Raw genomic sequence first — 21940 nt, forward strand, 5'->3', positions numbered from 1 at the left:
GTCCAGTCTACGGGCAATTGAAGTCCCGGCTGAGGACATCGAGACTAGGGGTAAGATGGCAGGGTGGGAGCAGGAGCAAGAGTCTAGAAGCCAGGGGTCCAAGGGTCAGGAAGCAGGGAGTCACGAAGTCGAGGGTCCGAGGGTCAAGAAGCAAGGAATCTTGAAGTCAAGGGGCCAAGGGTCGGGAAGCAAGAAGCCAAATGCAGCAAGGCAGGAAACGTGTTGCTGTGGCAAAGAGCGGAAGGGAAATGCTGAACTTATATCCCTTCCTGGCTCTTGCCACCAGGTGCTGTGAGTTACCAATCGGCCTCACCTATGCGGCTGCGCCTTGCCTCTTCAGAACAAACTTAGGAAGGCCCCAGTCCTGCAAACTGGTCACAGGGCCTGGCTCCTGCACGCACTCCTGATACTAGGTTTGTCATTGCTTTTTTCCCAAGAAGCAGGCGTCATTTAATTTCGTGACTGCCGTCACCATCTGCAGAGATCATGGAACCCAAGGAAGTAAAATCTCTCACTGCCTCCATTTCTTTCCCTTCTATTTGCCAGGAGGTGATGGGCCCAGTGGCCATGGTCTTCATTTTGTTGTTGTTGAGCTTCAGACCATATTTTGCACCGTCCTCTTTCTGCCATCAAGGTTGTGTCATCTGCATATCTGAGCTTGTTGATATTTCTTCCGGCAATCTTAATTCCGGCTTCGGATTCATCCAGTCCAGCCTTTCGCATGATGAATTCTGCATATAAATTAAATAAGCAGGGAGACAATATACAGCCTTGTCATACTCCTTTCCCAATTTTGAACCAATCAGTTATTCCATATCCAGTTATAACTGTAGCTTCTTGTCCCACGTAGAGATTTTTCAGGAGACAGGTGAGGTGATCAGGTACTCCCATTTCTTTAAGAACTTGCCATAGTTTGCTGTGGTCAACACAGTCAAATCCTTTTGCTTAGTCAATGAAGCAGTAGTAGATGTCTTTCTGGAACTCTCTAGCTTTCTCCATAATCCAGTGCATGTTTGCAAGTTGGTCTCTGGTTCCTCTGCCCTTTCGAAATCCAGCTTGCACTTCTGGGAGTTCTTGGTCCACATACTGCTTGAGCCTGCCTTGTAGAATTTGAAGCATAACCTTGCTAGCATGTGAAATGAGCGCAATTGTGCGGTAGTTGGAGGATTCTTTGGCACTGCCCTTCTTTGGAATTGGGATGTAGACTGACCTTCTCCAACCCTCTGGTCACTGCTGAGTTTTCCACACTTGCTGGCATATTGAGTGTAGCACCTTAACACTATAATATTTTAAAGTTTTAAATAGTTCAGCTGGAATATCATTGCTTCCACTGGCCTTGTTATTAGCAGTGCTTTCTAAGGCCCATTTGACTTCACTCTCCAGGATGTCTGGCTCAAGCTCAGCAACCCCACTACCTGGGGTGTACGAGACCTCCATATCTTTCTGGAGTAATTCCTCTGTGTATTCTTGCCACCTCTTCTTTTTTTTTTTTTTTTTTTTTAAATAATATTTATTGAAGTTTCCAAAATACAGAAAGAGAAGAAAAGAAATTATGAAGATACATTCAGAACCTTATTTTCAAACATCCACTTTCTGGGACTCCCCCCTTCCCCCACCCCTACTGTATTCCCCTTTCATATTGTTGTTTCCACAAGTTCTATTTCTGATTTAAAGCACAATTTATATACCCCATTGTTCAAATTTAAATTTATACAAACCTTATGCAACACCCTTGATAAAAAAAAAGCAAAAGATCTCTCCCCATAGCCCACCCCCTTTTCTTTCCACAATGTCCCCCTTTTTTCCCATTAAAGTAAAAGCACACAGAATAAAAGTATAAAAAAAATAAAAAATATATTAGAAAAAAGAAAACCAATTCAGAAAATAGTTGCAAGCCTTTGGATTCTAATTCTCCCTCCCCTTCCCCGGTTTAATTTCCCTTATCCTCCAATCTATGTTTCCAGCCTGGAAATCTTAAGTCCATCAATCCCATTTTTCCCCCAACTCCTTGCAGAATTATTTCCCATTTCTAGGATTACTTTCTTTAAAAATTAATTCCTAAATCTTTAAAAATGTCAAATTATAAAATTCCCCCCATTGTTCTTTCAAGGTTATAGTCCAGCTTCCTCTTGTTCCGCTGCTAAAACTTTCTTATTCAGAAGTTTAGTAACTCTACATGGGTTGTTGTTATTCAGGAACAAAAACTTGCGTTCAGTCCCTTCCTTCTTCAGTAAGGTATTCTGTTGTCTCCTTTTAGTCTAAACACCCTGTAGACAAGATTCAGTTTCCGTTTTGCAGCTTTCCCAGGAGATAACCAGTTCTGTGAAATTCCGGAGTGTTGTATTTTTCCCGGCTTACGCCCATCTTTGTAATGTCCCGAAACTCCTCTAGGGGGGTTGTTGTAACTTTGTTTCCAAAAATCCGATTGTTCTCCGTATTTTCGCCATTTTGTATTCAAGTCTTAACAAATTATATCAAGTTGTAACAAATTTGACCAGCAAGGTCCTTGTAATAAAATCCTCTTTAATATTCCGACTTTGACAGCTACTTTGACAGCTGTCAAAATCACCGGCTCTTTTCACCAGGCTCACTCCTCAATCGCCCCGGTTCCCAGGGAGGGGGGTGCATTTTCCTTCTCCTTCAATTCTTCCTCCAGCACAATTCTTGTACTTTCCCATCATGGAATTCTTAATTTAGCAAAGATACCGTTCTTTTTGGGCCTTGGCTTCCCAATCCTTGTTTTAAAATGTCTACAATAGGGAGGGGGACTGACTTCCTTTTTAGATCCCCCCCCGCTCGTCTCAAATCCCAAAAATTTTTCTTCTTTTAAACCCGATTTCCAATTTACTCACGGGTTGTTGTTAAAAGTCCAAATTCTCAATGGAAGAAGTCAGCGCTCTCCGCCGGATGGCATGCGGCTTCGCTCGGCAGGGATGGCAGAGGACTCAAAGCACCACGCTTCTCCCCGGCACCCGATCCGTAGCCTTTAAAAAGGCTCCTTCACGAGTCGGGAGGGCGCTAGCGGTGCTAGCCGAGTCTCCAAGTCCACGGCCCCCGTGGCCGTGGTTTCTAAGGGTCCCCGCATCGCCGGTGCGGTAAAACCCAGCCCCTGCCGAGCCGGCTCCCTCCGGAGCTCGGAGGGAGTCCGCCATTCGGCGATGGCGCCAACCCGGAAGTCCCTTGCCACCTCTTCTTGGTGTCTTCTGCTTCTGTTAGGTCCTAACGATTTTGGTCCTTTAGCCCCCATTTCCCTCACTCAGGCGATGGGACTTCTTCCTCCCAGTTCCCTCCATGGAAACTTAGGGAATGGGATCCGTTCCTGCTCAGTCTGTGCCCCAGAGATTAAACAGAGCCAAGAACACTCAGAAGCAGTCATAAATTAAAGCTTCTCTGTTCAAGCTACTTGGCAGCTGCACAAACGTTCCAGGCAGCCTACTTTCACTTTTAGAAGAAGAAGAAGAATTTGGATTTGATATCCCGCTTTATCTCTACCCTAAGGAGCCTCAAAGCGGCTAACAATCTCCTTTCCCTTCCTCCCCCACAACAAACACTCTGTGAGGTGAGTGGGGCTGAGAGACTTCAGAGAAGTGTGACTAGCCCAAGGTCACCCAGCAGCAGCATGTGGAGGAGCGGGGAATCGAACCCGGTTCACCAGATTACCAGTTGACTGCTCTTAACCACTACACCACACTGGCACTACACAACACAGGCAGCCACTGTACTCACAGTCTATCTGCTTTTTCTCTTCTGTCTCTGAAGAGGCTTGCTTCACGGTGCCAGTTCCAGGAAACTCCAACCGGGACAAAAACAGCCCCCAGTCTTTCCTCTACTGGCACTGGGTCTGTGGCCCTGATCCCTGGGCCCATAACCAATGTTAGGCACATCCTACATGAGTAGGACCTTGATAAAGACACATGCCTACTTGGCATGCTGTCTCCCTCCTGGTTGACCGGGAGCTACAAAAGCTTTCTTCAGCCCGAACATCACAGCAACTGATGCCAAGAAGCATCAGCACACTTACGGAAGAGCAGAGTATTAGCGGTTCGCGTAACAGAACTCAGTAGCTCAGCATTTTGGCTAATCTACTTTATTTACATATAATAGACTCGGAGCATTCTGACTTAGCTCCATCCTCTTTCTCATCAGACAGCAAAGATAAAGAACAAAGGACAATAGTCCCACTTCATGGAACACAGTAACATAAATATCCTGTCTCCGTCACTTCCCACTCTGTGGAATGAAAACATACACCGTCATGTGATGGACAACAATCTCATGACTGCAGACACGGAGCAGAAATCCCAACGAAAAGGTCTGCCTTGGAATCGTATCAAGATCATTCTATCATTTTTGAGATTGTATCCCAGTACAGCTTTCGCCACTCTTTTTTTGGGCTTTTATGGGATTATTTTATGGGATTCTTGACCGCAGTAGGAGACACAATGGTCATCCAAACTGAATTTGCCCATTCCCGTCCATTTTAGTTCACTGATGCCCAGGATGTCAATATTTATTCTTGCCATCTCATTTTTTACCACATCCAGCTTACCTAGGTTGATGGTTCTTACATTCCAGGTTCCTATGCAATATTTTTCTTTACAGCATTGGAATTTCCTTTCGCTTCCAGGCATATCCGCAACTGAGCGATCTTTTGGCTTTGGCCCAGCTGCTTCATCAGCTCTGAATCTACTTATACTTGTCCTCCGCTCTTTCTTAGTAGCATGTTGGACGCCTTCCGACATGAGGGGCTCATCTTCCAGCGTCATAACTTTTATATGCCTGTTGTCTTTGACCATGGAATTTTCTTGGCAGGTATACTGGAGTGGCTTGCCGGTTCCTGCTCCAGGTGGATCACGTTCAGTCAAAACTCTCCACTATGACTTGTCCATCTTGGGTAGCCCTGCACGGCATAGCTCATAGCTTCTCTGAGTTATTCAAGCCCCTTTGCCATGACAAGGCAGTGATCTGTGAAGAAACATCAAGCATTAAATAGTTTACTTCCTTGAAATCTGATGGGATGGCGTTCCACAGGCTGGTTCCACTACCGAGAAGGCCCTCTGCCTGGTTCCATGTAACTGCACTTCTCGCAGTGAGGGACCACCAGAGGGAAATGTTGTTGTTTAGTCGTTTAGTCGTGTCCGACTCTTCGTGACCGCATGGACCAGAGCACGCCAGGCACTTCTGTCTTCCACTGCCTCCCTCAGTTTGGTCAGGCTCATGTTTGTAGCTTCGAGAACACTGTCCAACCATCTCGTCGTCTGTCGTCCCCTTCTCCTTGTGCCCTCCATCTTTCCCAACATCAGGGTCTTTTCCAGGGAGTCTTCTCTTCTCATGAGGTGGCCAAAGTATTGGAGCCTCAGCTTCAGGATCTGTCCTTCCAGTGAGCACTCAGGGCTGATTTCCTGAAGAATGGATACGTTTGATCTTCTTGCAGTCCATGGGACTCTCCAGAGGGAAATGTACTAGGAGCCAATGTAGGTCTTTCAGGACCGGTGTTATATGGCGGCAACTCCCAGTCACCAGTCTAGCTGCCACATTTTGGATTAGTTATATTTTCCAGGTCACCTTCAAAGGTAGCCCCACGCAAAGCACATTGCAGTAGTCCAAGCGGGAGATAACCAGAGCATGCACCAATCTGGCGAGACAGTCTGCGGGCAGGTAGGGTCTCAGCCTGCATACCAAATGGAGCTGGTAAACAGCTGCCCTGGGCACAGAATTGACCTGCATCCCCATGGACAGCTGTGAGTCCAAAATGACTCCCAGGCTGTGCACCTGGTCCTTGAGGGGCAATTACCCCATTTAGGACCAGGGAGTCCCCCACACCTGCCTGCACCCTGTCCCCCAAAACAACAGGACATTCACTGCCTTCACTGGTTCTGATGTAAAAGAGAGGTAGAGCTGGGTATTATCTGCATACTGATGAACACCCTGCCCAAAACCCCTGATGATTTCTCCCAGTGGCTTCATATAGATGTTGAAAGGCATGGGGGAGAGGATGGAACCCTGAGGCAGCCACATTGCCACTTGGTAGGCTTGGCATTGAGCTGTAAACCGTGTCTGGTCCGATTCAGAATGAGATTTACACCACTAGTGCTCTAGAGGTCTCAGCCATTCTTACATTGCCCTCAGCTCTGAGGAAAACCACAGGGCTGTCCGGGCTCCATTTAATCAGATAGGGCGCTTCAGAGCCAGACAGTCAACAGCCGTGGTTATCTCCACATTCCAACAGGCCACCAGGGAATCAGGTGAAAGAGTTGCTGTGCGTAAGAGAAACCCGATGGACAAGCAGCGGCAAGGACAGGTCCTTCTGCTTCAACCAACCAAGTCTCTGTCACGGATGCCAAGTCAAGTCCTCCATCCACGATCAAGTCGTGGGTGACCGCTGTCTTGTGAATCGTTGACCTGGCATTGCACAGCAGCACCTTCAGGTCATGTGGATCTCTCTTGTTGATTCCAGTATCCTTCCAGTCAAGACCAGACCCGGAGGTAGGGATAGTCTTCAAACAACGACTAAACCTGCCTCCTTGGTAAGGACATGGTCTAGTCTTAGTGTAACTCCTCCTCCTACCCATGATCACTGAGATCAGGTGTCCCAGTGCATCTCCTCCCACCCATGGAACCTGCCCCAGCCATTCTGTTGGTTGGTCCCCACTTCAAGGCTGCCCTGATCTCCCCTTCAGTGCAGAAAACAAACTATACAATAAACCAATAAGATAGTAGAAACTAATTTTAATTACCGTATTTTTTGCTCTATAAGACTCTCTTTTCCCCTCCTAAAAAGTAAGGGGAAATGTGTGTGCGTCTTATGGAGCGAATGCAGGCTGCGCATTGTGGAAGAATTGTAGAGTTGGAAGTAAATGTAAAAGGTAAAGGATGCCTGGACGTTTAAGTCAAAGGCGACTATGTTGCAGCGCTCATCTCGCTTTCAGGCTGAGGGAGCTGTCGTTTGTCCACAGACAGCTTTCCGAGTCATGTGGCAAGCATGACTAAACCACTACTGGAACACGGAGGACCGTGGCGAGTGCCAGAGCGCACGGAAAGCACCGTTTACCTTCCCACTGCAGCGGTACCTATTTATCTACTTGCACTGGTGTTCTTTTGAACGACTAGGTTGGCAGGAGCTGGGACAGAGCAACAGGAGTTCACCCCATCGTGGGGATTTGTCATGGAACTTTGAAGTGTCAGGCATAGCTCTAATGGCTTTAGCCCAAACGTAGCAGAGTTTTCCTGCACAGCGAAGAAGCTAGTTGAGGTGAAAATGACCAGTCAGCTAGACTCAGAATAACTATTTACAGGATTTATTAAAAGGAAAAATGAAACCAGCAGAGTTTCTGCATACAAAACAAAGCAAAATAAATCCTTTCTTTCTCTCTCTCTCTCTTAACCATACACAGCACTCCTACTCCTAACTCCTAACACACCTGACCCAAACTGTGCTAGCATTCCTAGATAACAGAGTTGAGTGCTGGTCGTTAACCAATCAGAGTAAGTAATTTCTAGGTCAAGCAGACCTTGGCTTTCTGCCAAGAGTAAATTGACACTGCCTTGAGTTAATTGTGTGAAGCCAGAATCTGTAAGTTTTCATGAGAATCAATTAACAGAAACTAAACAATTTGAACCGCCAACCTTCCGATCAGCAAGCCTAAGAGGCTCAGTGGTTTAGACCACAGCACCACCTGCGTCCCTACAACAGTTGCAAGTACCCTGGGGTCATCCAGTCCAACTCTCTGCAACACAGGAATCTCATTTCAAGCATCCCTGAGAGATGGCCATCCCAACTCTTCTCAAAAGCCGCCAGTGAAGGAGAGACCACCAATTCCAGAGGGAGACCAGTCCACTATCAAACAACTCTAATCACCAGGAAGTTCTTCCTGATTTTTAGTCAGAATCTAATTTTTTGCAATTTGAATCCACTGGTTTAAGTGTGTCCCTCTGGAGCAGGAGCAGCTAGTTTGCTCCATCTTCCATGTGTCAACCCCAGAGATATTGGAAGATGGCTTTCATATATCCTCTTTTCCAGGCTCAACATACCCAGCTCCTTCAACTGTTCCCCATAAGGCTTTGTTTTCAAACACTTGATGATCTTTGTCGCTTTCCTCCTCACAAAGCAGATACTGCCTCAGCAGAAAAGAACAGAACCTTCCAGAAGGAACCAGTATTTCCAGTTTCTGCCCTCAAAGACTTTAGCCATGACCTTCTGCCCCATTGCCAGAAGCATCTTTAGCTCCCTAGTTTCTGTGGCAACACTGGCCCAAGTTTCCATCACAGAATCGTAGAATGGGAGAGTATGAAGGGGTCCTCAGTGTCACCTGGTCCAGCCCCCTGCAAGGCAGGAATCTCAGGATCTCCTCCAAGACTGATGACCATCCAACCTCTGCTTCAAAAACTCCAATGAAGGAGAGCCCACCACCTTCCAAGGCGGTCTGTTCCACTCTGAAATAACTCTTCCTGTCCTAAAGTACTTCCTGATACGGAGTTGGAATCTCCCTTCTTGTAACTTGAAGCCATTGTCTCAGGTCTCACCCTCTGGAGCAGGAGAAGGACCATCTTGCTCCATCCTGCAGGTGACAGCCCTTTTCATAACATGCATACGTTGGAGAAAATAACAATTTCATAAAACCGCATTTGGGTGATTCCACTTTCTTTTTAGCCTATTGCCTAGTTAAACCGAAAGGGCCTGTGCCTGCCTACCTTTTACATTACAGAACCAGCTGCTTTTAGGTCCTGTACGTAGCAAATGTCAGTTCTGGAATTCTGAAAAGTATTAAGTGTTGGACTCTATGGGGACCGTTGAATGCATGAAAGGAGAATCTGCTAGGCATGGCAATTGTGATTCATCTTGAACTGTTTTGTAGATGGATGAAAGAGGACATTGGAAGACACTTAGTGAATAGGAATATTAGCCAAAGTCTTAATAAAGGAAGACACTGAAAATAGTTATATGTAATCACATGATTTATTATGAGGAGGGCTGATCTGAAGAGCCAAATGATTTTGGTTGGTTGATTATTGTGACATTGGGTTGCAACTATTAAGATTGCTGTGATTCTGTGATTGGTTAATAGGAATGACATGTGCAATTTGGAAGTGTATTTTTTAAAAAAACCCACTCTTTTGGATGTGGTTATTTGTATTTCAATAAAGGCCTCTCTTTCCACTTGGAGACTGCATCCTTTTCTTTTGGGTTTTTATGTGTGGTAATCTTTTTGAATTTCTCCTACATATGCATGACTGGATTTTAAAAACAAATAAATCTGAATGTGATTTATAATGAGACTGAAACACAAAATGTCTGGGTAGAAACAACTCTTTAAAACATTTAAAAAATGAATCAGCAATAATTTTTAAAACAGAATATTTTCTTACCCTGAAGTTCAGTTTACAGAGACAGGCAGGGTCTTCAACTTGCAGTGTCCTCTGCAGAGGGGGGAATCATGCCTCCTAACGCCTCCACCCTTAAACAGGTGTCTGTATGCCAGCCAAATCACCAGAGGAGTCCTGGAAAGACAGGACACTCGTACACAAAGCAGGTGGCTAAACAGCATGCCAAAGGTAGGGCCCCATAAGTTCCTCCCCATGTCAGTCTATAAACCAACAGCCGCCTCCACTGGAGGCAACAAATGCTGCAACGCACTGAAGCAGAGGAAGATAGAGGAGGGTGGAATGTCGTCCCCCCATCTGTAAACTGAAATTCATGGTAAGAAAAACTTTTGTTTAAATAACTAGCTCATTAGCTAAAGTGGTGCTTCAGGTTAAGAACAGTTTCAGGTTAAGAACGGACCTCCAGAACGAATTAAGTTCTTAACCTGATGTACCACTGTAAAGAGATGAAGGATAAAGAGATGAGCCCTTTCATAAATTTGGTTTTGGCAACTGTAAAACAACATACAAGATCCTGGTTTTCCCCTGAGATATGACACTTGAAAATCAGTTGTATTATATTTAGAAATGATTTTGGCCACGTAGTAAACAACAGTATTTTTCTTTTCAAATTTAATGAGTAGGAAATCTCCAACATTTATATTTTCAGGATTGGGAACATCAAAAATTGTACACTAGCAGGGCGCTTCTATACATATCATTGTGTCCCATGTCTTAGTGTATCAAAGTGCCCAAACGGACATTTTCAAAAAACTTAACACTTATTAATAAAACCACTGAATTTATTTAAAAATCACGTGTTATCCTGATAACTAGGTGGAATAACTTACCTTTGGTCTTTTTAAATCTTAACTAAACGATGTAAAACAGCGTTGGAACACTTTTACATTTCTCATAATTGTTCATTTGGCTGCAGTAAAAACACACCTACTCTTGTCAAACGCCAACGGCTAACTGGTGGGCGGTGTGGTCACAACTGTTGTACTCACACATGTATAGATGTTTCTCGAAACTGGAATATTGTTGGTGTATCAATGTGCCCCTTACATCAATGTGCCCCCCTCCCCCCTACATGCCAGAGAGGCTGCTTCCCTAGGCAAGGAAGGAGCAGGAATCCCTAAAGGGGAGGATCTGTATGTGACCCCATCTCTAGAGCTAGACTGAAACGAAATCCTTCAAAGACAGAGGTCCTCTGGCTGGGTCGGGATGGCATGGGGATGAGGGACCAACTCCCTTCTCTTGCGGGGGCCCAATTAGTGCCATTGCCTTCCGTTAAAAATTTAGGTGTAATCCTTAATGCCTCCCTTTCCATGGAGGCGCAGCTTACAGCAACAGCCAAGGCGACATTTTTCCACCTTCGCCTCATCAAGCAGTTGGTCCCTTACCTTTCGTGCCATGACCTGGCCACAGTGATCCATGCGATGGTCACCTCCAGGCTGGACTACTGTAATTCGCTCTACGCGGGGCTGCCCTTGAAGCTGTCCCAGAAACTCCAGCGGGTGCAGAATGCAGCAGCGAGGCTCCTCATGGGGTCTCTGCCATGGGAGCATATTCACCCAGTGCTTTTCTAGCTGCACTGGCTCCTGGTGGAGTATTGGGTCAGGTTTAAGGTGCTGGTTTTGACCTTTAAAGCCCTTCACGGCCTAGGACCCTCGTACCTATGGGACCACCTCTCCCGGTATGCCCCATGGAGGAACTTAAGGTCCATAAGTAGCAACACCCTAGAGGTCCCAGGCCCTAAGGAAGTCAGATTAGCCTCAACCAGAGCCAGGGCCTTTTCAACACTGGCCCCAGCCTGGTGGAACGCTCTGCCTCATGAGACCAGAGCCCTGCAGGATCTGATTTCTTTCCGCAGGGCCTGTAAGACAGAGTTGTTCCGCCTGGCCTTTGGCTCAGAATCAGTTTAATTCACTCCCCCTCTTTTTCCTTTCTCTTCCTATGAAGAGATTGCTCCCTAATTGTTTTAATGTTGTATCTTAATCTTTTAAATTGTATTTTAATCAACTTGTTTTTATTATTGGTTGTTAGCCGCCCTGAGCCCGGTCTTGGCTGGGGAGGGTGGGGTATAAATAAAAATTTATTATGATTATGATTATTATTAGAGCTTACATAAACACCAGAGGGAGGGTGGCCGGGGCGTAAAAGGCAAAAGCATTGGCCTCAAACGCAGGCCTCAGGGATGCTTCTCCCCGTTCCCCCCCATAGAGACCTGGGACCCCTTCTCCAGAAGGGACCTCCGAGGAGGAGGAGGCCAGGGCTGATCAGTCCCTGGACCTTGGAGGCAATGCCTGGACTCCTCTGGAAAGATGCAATATAATGTTCCTTTCCCCACTGGCCAGGAACCTAAGCTCCTTTTGGGGTTGTCATTCTGCACCCCAAGGTTCCTCCAAGGCCTTGGGGAAGGAAACTGAGGCAGGCTTAGCCATTGTAAGAGGAAGAGCTCTGGCTGCCCTCCAGGGCCTTGCAAGGGATTCAGGGTGGGGGGCCTGCCTCTTCCTCTGGCCATGGCAGCCCCCTTGAAGCCTGAAGAAAGGCAGGAGACCCTCAGCAGAGAGCAGCCAAGTCTGGTTCTTCTCCGCAATGGCTTCCTCTTCTGAGAGCTCCCTCTCTTTATTCTCTGGGCTGGACTGGGAGGACCCCAGTTGAGCCAGTTCCCCTCAGTCTCCCCACTGGGCTCCAGTGGCCCCCTGAGACCTGCAGGGATCCGGAGTGGAAGCGACTTCTCCTGTTGAACTACCGCCTGAGGGGGAAGAACAAGCGAGGGCTGTCCAGAAAGGGCTCCTGGGACCCTGAGGAGCAAGAAGGGGTCTGGCGAGGAGCAAGGCTGCTCTGCATAGGCAAAGCAGTCTCTGGGAGCGGCTGGGGCCTCCATATGAAACAAAATGGCATTCCCGCCTTTTTTGGAAAAAAGCGGGAAATGCCATCTCCTGGCCCTGCCGCCTCCGTGGGTTCCTCCTGGGTCTCCCTAGCCTTGGGGGGGGGGGATGTAGCTGCCCCCAAACTCTTCCCTTCCCCAGACATTAAGGGGGGGGGCATTAAGAGAAGGAGAAATGAAGGAGAAGCTGGGAGGGGGAGCAGCCAAGAGGGAAACTCAGGGGGAAACTCCCTCAGGAAACCTGGCAAAGGAGAGGACGAGGCCCAGGGGAATCTGAAAGGGGATTGGCCAGCCTTCAAATGGAGAGGCTTCTGATTGGTCCTGCTCTGGGGTGAGAAATGGGGTCAAATGTTTCTGAGAGCCCAGTATAAACTGGTTTTCTGACAGGAAACACAGGGAAAGGATGGAGTTGGGGGGGAAGAGTCCCAGAGTGTGGGGGGGCTGCCCCCTGAGCAGCATGTGCCCCTCTCCCTCCCTCCCTCTCCTGGGCTTCGCCTTTCCTGCCTGTGGTGCTTTTACGGGGGGGGGCTTCCACACCTGGCCCCCCCCCCAGGATCGCGTGTGCGTTTCATTCCTCGCATGGGACACTTCCTCCTCTGTCTCTTTTCCTGGGCTGCAGAAGCAGGAAAGTCCGCTTGGCGGGGGGGGGGGGAGATTATTTTCGCAAGGGGAGGGATCTCGGGCTGGGGAGCCCCTCCCTCCATTCTTCCCCCCCACTCGGTGATCGGAAGGGTGGTTTTGTTTTTTAGAGGGGTGTCTTGATGGAGCCATTTTTTAGCCTCTTCTCCCTCCCAGCCTTTCCTTGGGATTCAGGAGCCTCTATGTTGGAGGAGGGGGAGAGCCAAGGTAAACCCCTCATGGCCACCCCCGTCTCCCTTCCGGTCAGTCTGGATCAGATGTGGGCTCGTTGGGGCAGAGTCCTTGGCACAGACGGGGGGGGGGGCAGCCCCTTGAGCGCAGGCGCAGAAGCAGGAAAACTGCAGAGAGGGAGGGGGTGCCCTCGGCTTTGCAAGGGTTAAAAGGAGCAAAGCCGGATTCCTAGAGAGGACAGGAAGTGAAGGGGGGTCAAGGTCCTCCATAGCTAAATTCCCTCCCTCCCACATCCCTTCCTGCAAGCCGAGAGGAGGTTGCTTTGTTTTCTCTCCTTTGCAAAAGCTTCCTTGGGGCCCCTCCTGGAATCCGGTGAGTCTCCTCTCTCTCCCCCCTGAGGGTGCAATGAGGAGAAGGGGGTCCTAGAGGTGCAGGGAGGGGGCATGGGGGTCTCTGTTCAGATCATGCACGGTGGGGAGGAGAAGAGAGAAGAAGAGGAGGAGTTTGGATTTGATATCCCGCCTTTCACTCCCCTTCAGGAGTCTCAAAGCGGCTAACATTCTCCCTTCCCTTCCTCCCCCACAACAAACACTCTGTGAGGTGAGTGGGGCTGAGAGACTTCAGAGAAGAGTGACTGGCCCAAGGTCACCCAGCAGCTGCATGTGGAGGAGCGGAGATGCGAACCCGGTTCCCCAGATTAGGAAGCTTTCATATAGGAGAGAAACCATAACTGTTAGAGGGGGGTTTTCCTCTGGTGGCAGATGACAGAAGACTGTCTCAACATAAAGATTTATGACAAAGCAACAAACAGCAAAGCTTGTGGGTGTTTTTCCTGCAGGCAAAGTTCAAACTGCAACTTTTCCTTCTTTTATAGTCATGACCAGCTGTAACCAATCTGCTCAAAGCTCACAGAAACAGTTCTTAAAGGTACAAACATCCTTACTGTTTCTTTGAAGAATGACACCCAACACTAACAGTGCTTGGAATGTTTAAAGAACTAATAATAATAACAACAGATACAGGTAGGTAGCTATGTTGGTCTGCCATGATCAGGGGGGGGGGGGAATTCTTCCAGTAGCACCTTAAAGGCCAACTAAGTTTGTTATTGGTATGAGCTTTCGTGTGCATGTACACTACTTCAGATACCAGGCATGAATAAACTTAGTTGGTCTTTAAGGTGCTACTGAAATATTTTTTAAAAAAATAATAATAATTTATTACTTGTACCCTGCCCATCTGGCTGGTGTCCCACAGCCACACTGGGCAGCTCCCAACAGAACATTGAAAACATGATAAAACATCAAGCGGATTTGTTGTTTAGTCGTATCCGACTCTTTGTGACCCCCTGGACCAGAGCACGCCAGGCATTCCTGTCTTCCACTGCCTCCCGCAGTTTGGTCAAACTCATGCTGGTAGCTTCGAGAACACTGTTCCACCATCTTGTCCTCTGCTGTCCCCTTCTCCTTGTGCCCTCCATCTTTCCCAACATCAGGGTCTTTTCCAGGGAGTCTTTTATTCTCATGAGGTGGCCAAAGTATTGGAGCCTCAGCTTCAGGATCTGTCCTTCCAGTCAGCACTCAGGGCTGATTTCCCTCAGAATGGATCGGTTGGATCTTCTTGCAGTCCATGGGACTCTCAAGAGTCTCCTCCAGCACCAGAATTCAAAAGCATCCATTTTTGGTGATCAGCCTTCTTTATGGTCCAGCTCTCACTTCCATACATCTTCATTTTGTTGTTGTTGAGCTTCAGACCATATTTTGCACCCTCCTCTTTCTGCCATCAAGGTTGTGTCATCTGCATATCTGAGGTTGTTGATATTTCTTCCGGCAATCTTAATTCCGGTTTGGGATTCATCCACTCCAGCCTTTCGCATGATGAATTCTGCATATAAATTAAATAAGCAGGGAGATAATATACAGCCTTGTTGTACTCCTTTCCCAATTTTGAATCAATCAGTTGTTTTATATCCAGTTCTAACTGCAGCTTCTTTTCCCACATAAAAATTTTTCAGGAGACAGATGAGGTGATCAGGCACTCCCATTTCTTTAAGAACTTGCCATAGTTTGCTGTGGTCAACACAGTCAAATCCTTTTGCTTAGTCAATGAAGCAGAAGTTGATGTTTTTCTGGAACTCTAGCTTTCTCCATAATCCAGTGCATGTTTGCAAGTTGGTCTCTGGTTCCTCTGCCCCTTCGAAATCCAGCTTGCACTTCTGGGAGTTCTTGGTCCACATACTGCTTAAGCCTGCCTTGTAGAATTTGAAGCATAACCTTGCTAGCATGTGAAATGAGCGCAATTGTGCGGTAGTTGGAGCATTCTTTGGCACATTCTTTGGCACATACTTTGAGATCTTGTATAGAATGTCCTGGGAGATTGAAGTGTTCTCCTACTGGTTTCTCTGTCTTGTGATTCTTGATGTCCAATCTCAAAGTACCTGTTTTACTACAAAGGAATTTCAGAAATAGACTGGAAAGAGAAGCTGCTGAATTGCAACTCATTACCAAACTTAAAACCATGGAGAGACCTGGTCTGAACAAAGACATTGGATTCTTATCTCATTATACATGACAAAGCCATTTTTCACCTTCTCACCCCTTGCTTTTTCCTGTAAGACCTATTGCAGTCGTTATGAGTCGTCAACAGGCTCATCACAGCTATCTGCCAATCACCCATTCCCACCACCCTTCTGAGTAATACCCCTCCCCACCTTCTCACTATATAGAAGGATCTGGCAACTTCTGTTTCAGTGTATCTGAAGAAGTGTGCATGCACACGAAAGCTCATACCAAGAGCTAACTTAGTTGGTCTTTAAGGTGCTACTGGAAGGAAAAAAAATTGTTTTGTTTTGAGTAGGACCTTGATAAAGACACATGCCTGCCTGGCATGCTGTCTCCCTCCTGGTTGATCGGGAGCTACAAAAGCTTTCTTCAGCCTGAACATCACAGCAACTGATGCCAAGAAGCATCAGCACACTTACGGAACAGCAGAGTATTAACAGTTCGCGTAACAGAACTCAGTAGCTCACCATTTTGGCTAATCTACTTTATTTACATATAATAGACTCGGAGCATTCTGACTTAGCTCCATCCTCTTTCTCATCAGACAGCAAAGAGATGGAACAAAGGACAATAGTCCTACTTCATGGTACACAGCAACATAAACATCCTGTCTCCGTCACTTCCCACTCTGTGGAATGAAAACATACACCGTCATGTGATAGACAACAATCTCATGACTGCAAACATGGAGCAGGAATCCCAACAAAAAGTAAGCCTTGGATTCGTATCGAGATCATTCTATCATTTTTGAGATTGCATCCCAGTACAGCTTTTGCACCTCTTTTGTTGGGCTTTTATGGAATTATTTTATGGGATTCTTGCCTGCAGTAGGAGATACAATGGTCATCCGAACTGAATTCACCCGTTCTCGTCCATTTTAGTTCACTGATGCCCAGGATGTCAATATTTACCCTTGCCATCTCGTTTTTGACCATATCCAGCTTACCAAGGTTGATGGTTCTAACATTCCAGGTTCCTATGCAATATTTTTCTTTACAGCATTGGACTTTCCTTTCGCTTCCAGGCATATCTGCAACTGAGCAACCTTTTGGCTTTGGCCCAGCTGCTTCATCAGCTCTGACTCTACTTGTACTTGTCCTCTGCTCTTCCTCAGTAGCATGTTGGACGCCTTCCGACCTGAGGGGCTCATCTTCCAGCGCCATAACTTTTATATACTTGTTGACTTTGTCCATGGAGTTTTCTTGGCAGGGATACTGGAGTGGCTTGCCGGTTCCTGCTCCAGGTGGATCACGTTCAGTCAAAACTCTCCACTATGACTTGTCCATCTTGGGTAGCCCTGCACGGCATAGCTCATAGCTTCTCTGAGTTATTCAAGCCCCTTTGCCACGACAAGGCAGTGATCCGTGAAGAAGCATCAAGCATTAAATAGTTTATTTCCTTGACATCTGATGGGAGGGCATTCCACAGGCCAAGGCCACTACTGAAAAGGCCCTCTGCCTGGTTCCATTTAACTGCACTTCTCGCAGTGAGGGACCACCAGAGGGAAATGTTGTTGTTTAGTCGTTTAGTCGTGTCCGACTCTTCGTGACCGCATGGACCAGAGCACGCCAGGCACTTCTGTCTTCCACTGCCTCCCTCAATTTGGTCAGGCTCATGTTTGTAGCTTCGAGAACACTGTCCAACCATCTCGTCCTCTGTCGTCCCCTTCTCCTTGTGCCCTCCATCTTTCCCAACATCAGGGTCTTTTCCAGGGAGTCTTCTCTTCTCATGAGGTGGCCAAAGTATTGGAGCCTCAGCTTCAGGATCTGTCCTTCCAGTGAGCACTCAGGGCTGATTTCCTGAAGAATGGATACGTTTGATCTTCTTGCAGTCCATGGGACTCTCCAGAGGGAAATGTACTAGGAGCCAATGTAGGTCTTTCAGGACCGGTGTTATATGGCGGCAACTCCCAGTCACCAGTCTAGCTGCCACATTTTGGATTAGTTATATTTTCCAGGTCACCTTCAAAGGTAGCCCCACGCAAAGCACATTGCAGTAGTCCAAGCGGGAGATAACCAGAGCATGCACCAATCTGGCGAGACAGTCTGCGGGCAGGTAGGGTCTCAGCCTGCATACCAAATGGAGCTGGTAAACAGCTGCCCTGGGCACAGAATTGACCTGCATCCCAATGGACAGCTGTGAGTCCAAAATGACTCCCAGGCTGTGCACCTGGTCCTTGAGGGGCAATTACCCCATTTAGGACCAGGGAGTCCCCCACACCTTCCTGCACCCTGTCCCCCAAAACAACAGGACATTCACTGCCTTCACTGGTTCTGATGTAAAAGAGAGGTAGAGCTGGGTATTATCTGCATACTGATGAACACTCTGCCCAAATCCCCTGATGATTTCTCCCAGTGGCTTCATATAGATGTTGAAAGGCATGGGGGAGAGGATGGAACCCTGAGGCAGCCACATTGCCACTTGGTAGGCTTGGCATTGAGCTGTAAACCGTGTCTGGTCCGATTCAGAATGAGATTTACACCACTAGTGCTCTAGAGGTCTCAGCCATTCTTACATTGCCCTCAGCTCTGAGGAAAACCACAGGGCTGTCCGGGCTCCATTTAATCAGATAGGGCGCTTCAGAGCCAGACAGTCAACAGCCGTGGTTATCTCCACATTCCAGTGGGCCACCAGGGAATCAGGTGAAAGGGTTGCTGTGTGTAAGAGAAACCCGATGGACAAGCAGCGGCAAGGACAGGTCCTTCTGCTTCAACCAACCAAGTCTCTGTCACGGATGCCAAGTCAAGTCCTCCATCCACGATCAAGTCGTGGGTGACCGCTGTCTTGTGAATCTTTGACCTGGCATTGCACAGCAGCACCTTCAGGTCATGTGGATCTCCCTTGTTGATTCCAGTATCCTTCCAGTCAAGACCAGACCCGGAGGCAGGGATAGTCTTCAAACAACGACTAAACCTGTCTCCTTGGTAAGGACATGGTCTGGTCTTAGTGTAACTCCTCCTCCTACCCATGATCACTGAGATCAGGTGTCCCAGTGCATCTCCTCCCACCCATGGAACCTGCCCCAGCCATTCTGTTGGTTGGTCCCCACTCCCAGGCTGCCCTGATCTTCTCCCCTTCAGTGCAAAAAACAAACTATACAATAAACCAATAAGACAGTAGAAACTAATTTTAATTACCGTATTTTTTGCTCTATGAGACTCACTTTTCCCCTCCTAAAAAGTAAGGGGAAATGTGTGTGCGTCTTATGGAGCGAATGCAGGCTGCGCAGCTATCCCAGAAGCCAGAACAGCAAGAGGGATCACTGCTTTCACTGCGCAGCGATTCCTCTTGCTGTTCTGGCTTCTGGGATTCAGAATATTTTTTTTCTTGTTTTCCTCCTCCAAAAACTAGGTGCGTCTTGTGGTCTGGTGTGTCTTATAGAGCGAAAAATACGGTAAACTATACCCAAGCCACAATTAAACGTTTATCCCACCCCCAGCAGAGCAAAACCGGGGGGGGGGGGGAACGGGACACCAAAATTTTAAACATCACAAATTGAAAACTAGTTTAAAACGTTTAAAAACATTTTAGACATTTGCCCCAACCCCAGTTTGTTCCAGTGAGTTTGAGCTCTTCAGGACTCACAGCAGGGCAATGTCTCTCTGCCCTCCCAAGAGTCTCTTATGCGGAACATCAAATGGTCCATCAAATAATTCATGCCAGGGGAGGAAGCATATCAGTGTTTGGAAAGTGGAAGAATTGTAGAGTTGGAAGTAAATGTAAAAGGTAAAGGACCCCTGGACGTTTAAGTCAAAGGCGACTATGTTGTGGCGCTCATCTCATTTTCAGGCCGAGGGAGCTGTTGTTTGTCCAGAGACAGATTTCCGAGTCATGTGGCCAGCATGACTAAACCACTACTGGAACATGGAGGACCGTGACAAGTGCCAGAGCGCACAGAAAGCACCGTTTACCTTCCCGCTGGAGCGGTACCTATTTATCTACTTGCACTGGTGTTCTTTTGAACGGCTAGGTTGGCAGGAGCTGGGACAGAGCAACAGGAGCTCACCCCATCGTGGGGATTCAAACTGCCGACCTTCCGATCAGCAAGCCTAAGAGGCTCAGTGGTTTAGACCACAGTGCCACCCGCGTCCCTACAACAGTTGCAAGTACCCTGAGGTGAACCAGTCCAACCCTCTGCAACACAGGAATCTCATTTAAAGCATCCCTGAGAGATGGCCATCCAACCTCTTCTCAAAAACCGCCATTGAAGGAGAGACCACAAACTCCAGAGGGAGACCAGTATTTTCCAGTTTCTGCCCTCAAAGACTTTAGCCTTGACCTTCTGCCCCACTGCCATAAGCATCTTTAGCTCCCTAGTTTCTGTGGCAACACTTTGGCCCAAGTTTCCATTATAACATGCATATGTTGGAGAAAATAACAATTTCATAAAACTGCATTTGGATTATTCTGTTTTCTTTTTAGCCTATTGCCTTGCTAAACTGAAAAAGCCTGCGCCTGCCTACATTTGATGGAACAGAACCAGCTGCTTTTAGGTCCTGTACGTAGCAAATGTCAGTTCTGGAATTCTGAAAAGAATAAAGTGTTGGACTCTATGGGGACTGTTGAATGTTATATGTAATCACATGATATATTATGCGGAGGGTTGATCTGAAGAGCCAAATGATTATTGTGACATTGGGTTGCAACTATTAAGATTGCTGTGATTCTGTGATTGGTTAATAGGAATGACATGTGCAATTTGGAAGTGTATTTTTAAAAAAACCATTGTTTTGGATGTGGTTCTTTGCATGCACATTTGTATTTCAATAAAGGCCTATCTTTTCACTTGGAGACTGCATCCTTTTGGGTTTTTATGCGTGGGTAATCTCTTTTTGAATTTCTCCTACATATATATTTGAAATGACTGGATTTTAAAAATAAACAAATCTGAATGTGATTTATAATGAGACTGAAACACTAACATTATTGGTAGAAACAACTCTTTAAAACAATCAAAAAATGAATCAGCAATAATTTTTTAAGCAGAATTTTTTCTTACCCTGAAGTTCAGTTTACAGAGACAGGCAGGGTCTTCAACTTGCAGTGTCCTCTGCAGAGGGGGGAGTCATCCCTCCTAACGCCTCCACCTTAAACAGGTTTCTGTATGCCAGCCACATCACCAGAGGAGTCCTGGAAAGACAGGACACTCGTACACAAAGCAGGTGGCTAAACAGCATGCCAAAGGTAGGGCCCCATAAGTTCCTCCCCATGTCAGTCTATAAACCAACAGCCGCCTCCACTGGAGGCAACAAATGCTGCAACGCACTGAAGCAGAGGAAGATAGAGGAGGGTGGAATGTCGTCCCCCCATCTGTAAACTGAAATTCATGGTAAGAAAAAATGTATGTTTTTACTAGACGGAGGGGAGCGCCATTCCTGATAGGGATCTACCAGAGCAGTATCCCAGCATTGGGGAGGGCTTCCTCTGCCTCCAGATCCCTGTGGAACTCCTCTCTGCAGCATCCAAAGAAGTTTGTACCTACGGGACCGCTCTCCCGGTATGCCCCACGGAGGACCTTAAGGTCCATAAACAACAACACCCTAGAGGTCCCGGGCCCTAAGGAAGTTAGATTGGCTTCAACCAATCAATATTACAATAGCAATCAAAAGAACAATTAGAAGATAATGAGAATATGACGACTTGAGTAAAAAATGGGTTTTGTATCTTAGCCCGTTTTGGGGGCAAGTGAGGGCCGTCTACAAAAGGGCTCCTGGTGTAGCCTTATGAGGCTTTGCCCTCGGGTGGGAAAAAATATTGCGCCCGGGAAAGGGAGTGGGAGTCAAACAGACACTCAAGGAATAGTTTAGGAGAAAAAGCTTTATTTCTACCATCCATGAACTGGTAGAAGGAGCAAGTGTGATAGTTCACGAACAAACACGGGCTCACAGTCATTTGCACAGAGCATATATTCCCCTTCCAGTTCCCTCCCCTTTCTCCTCCTCTTCAGGAGTCCTGCCTCAAGTTCCCCTGAGCATGAACAGAAAGCTCCTGTCTTGGGACTCTACCCAGGAAAGGGGGTGAGAAGCTGAAGGGGGGTGGGTCGAGGAGCCTTGTGGTTCAGCATGTCCAAGATGTTGCAACTGAATGAGATAAGATTCAGTTCTCAGGCCTGCTCTGACAGAGTCTATTCAGAAACTCCAGCGGGTGCAGAATGCTGCAGCGAGACTCCTTACGGGGTCCTCGCTGCGAGATCGCATTCATCCGGTGCTATACCAGCTGCACTGGCTCCCGGTGGAGTACAGGATCAGGTTTAAGGTGCTGGTTTTAACCTTTAAAGCCCTATATGGCCTAGGACCCTCGTACCTACGGGACCGCC

This window comes from Podarcis filfolensis, assembly GCF_964270895.1.
Source record: "Podarcis filfolensis genome assembly, chromosome: 2".
Lineage (NCBI taxonomy): Eukaryota > Metazoa > Chordata > Lepidosauria > Squamata > Lacertidae > Podarcis > Podarcis filfolensis.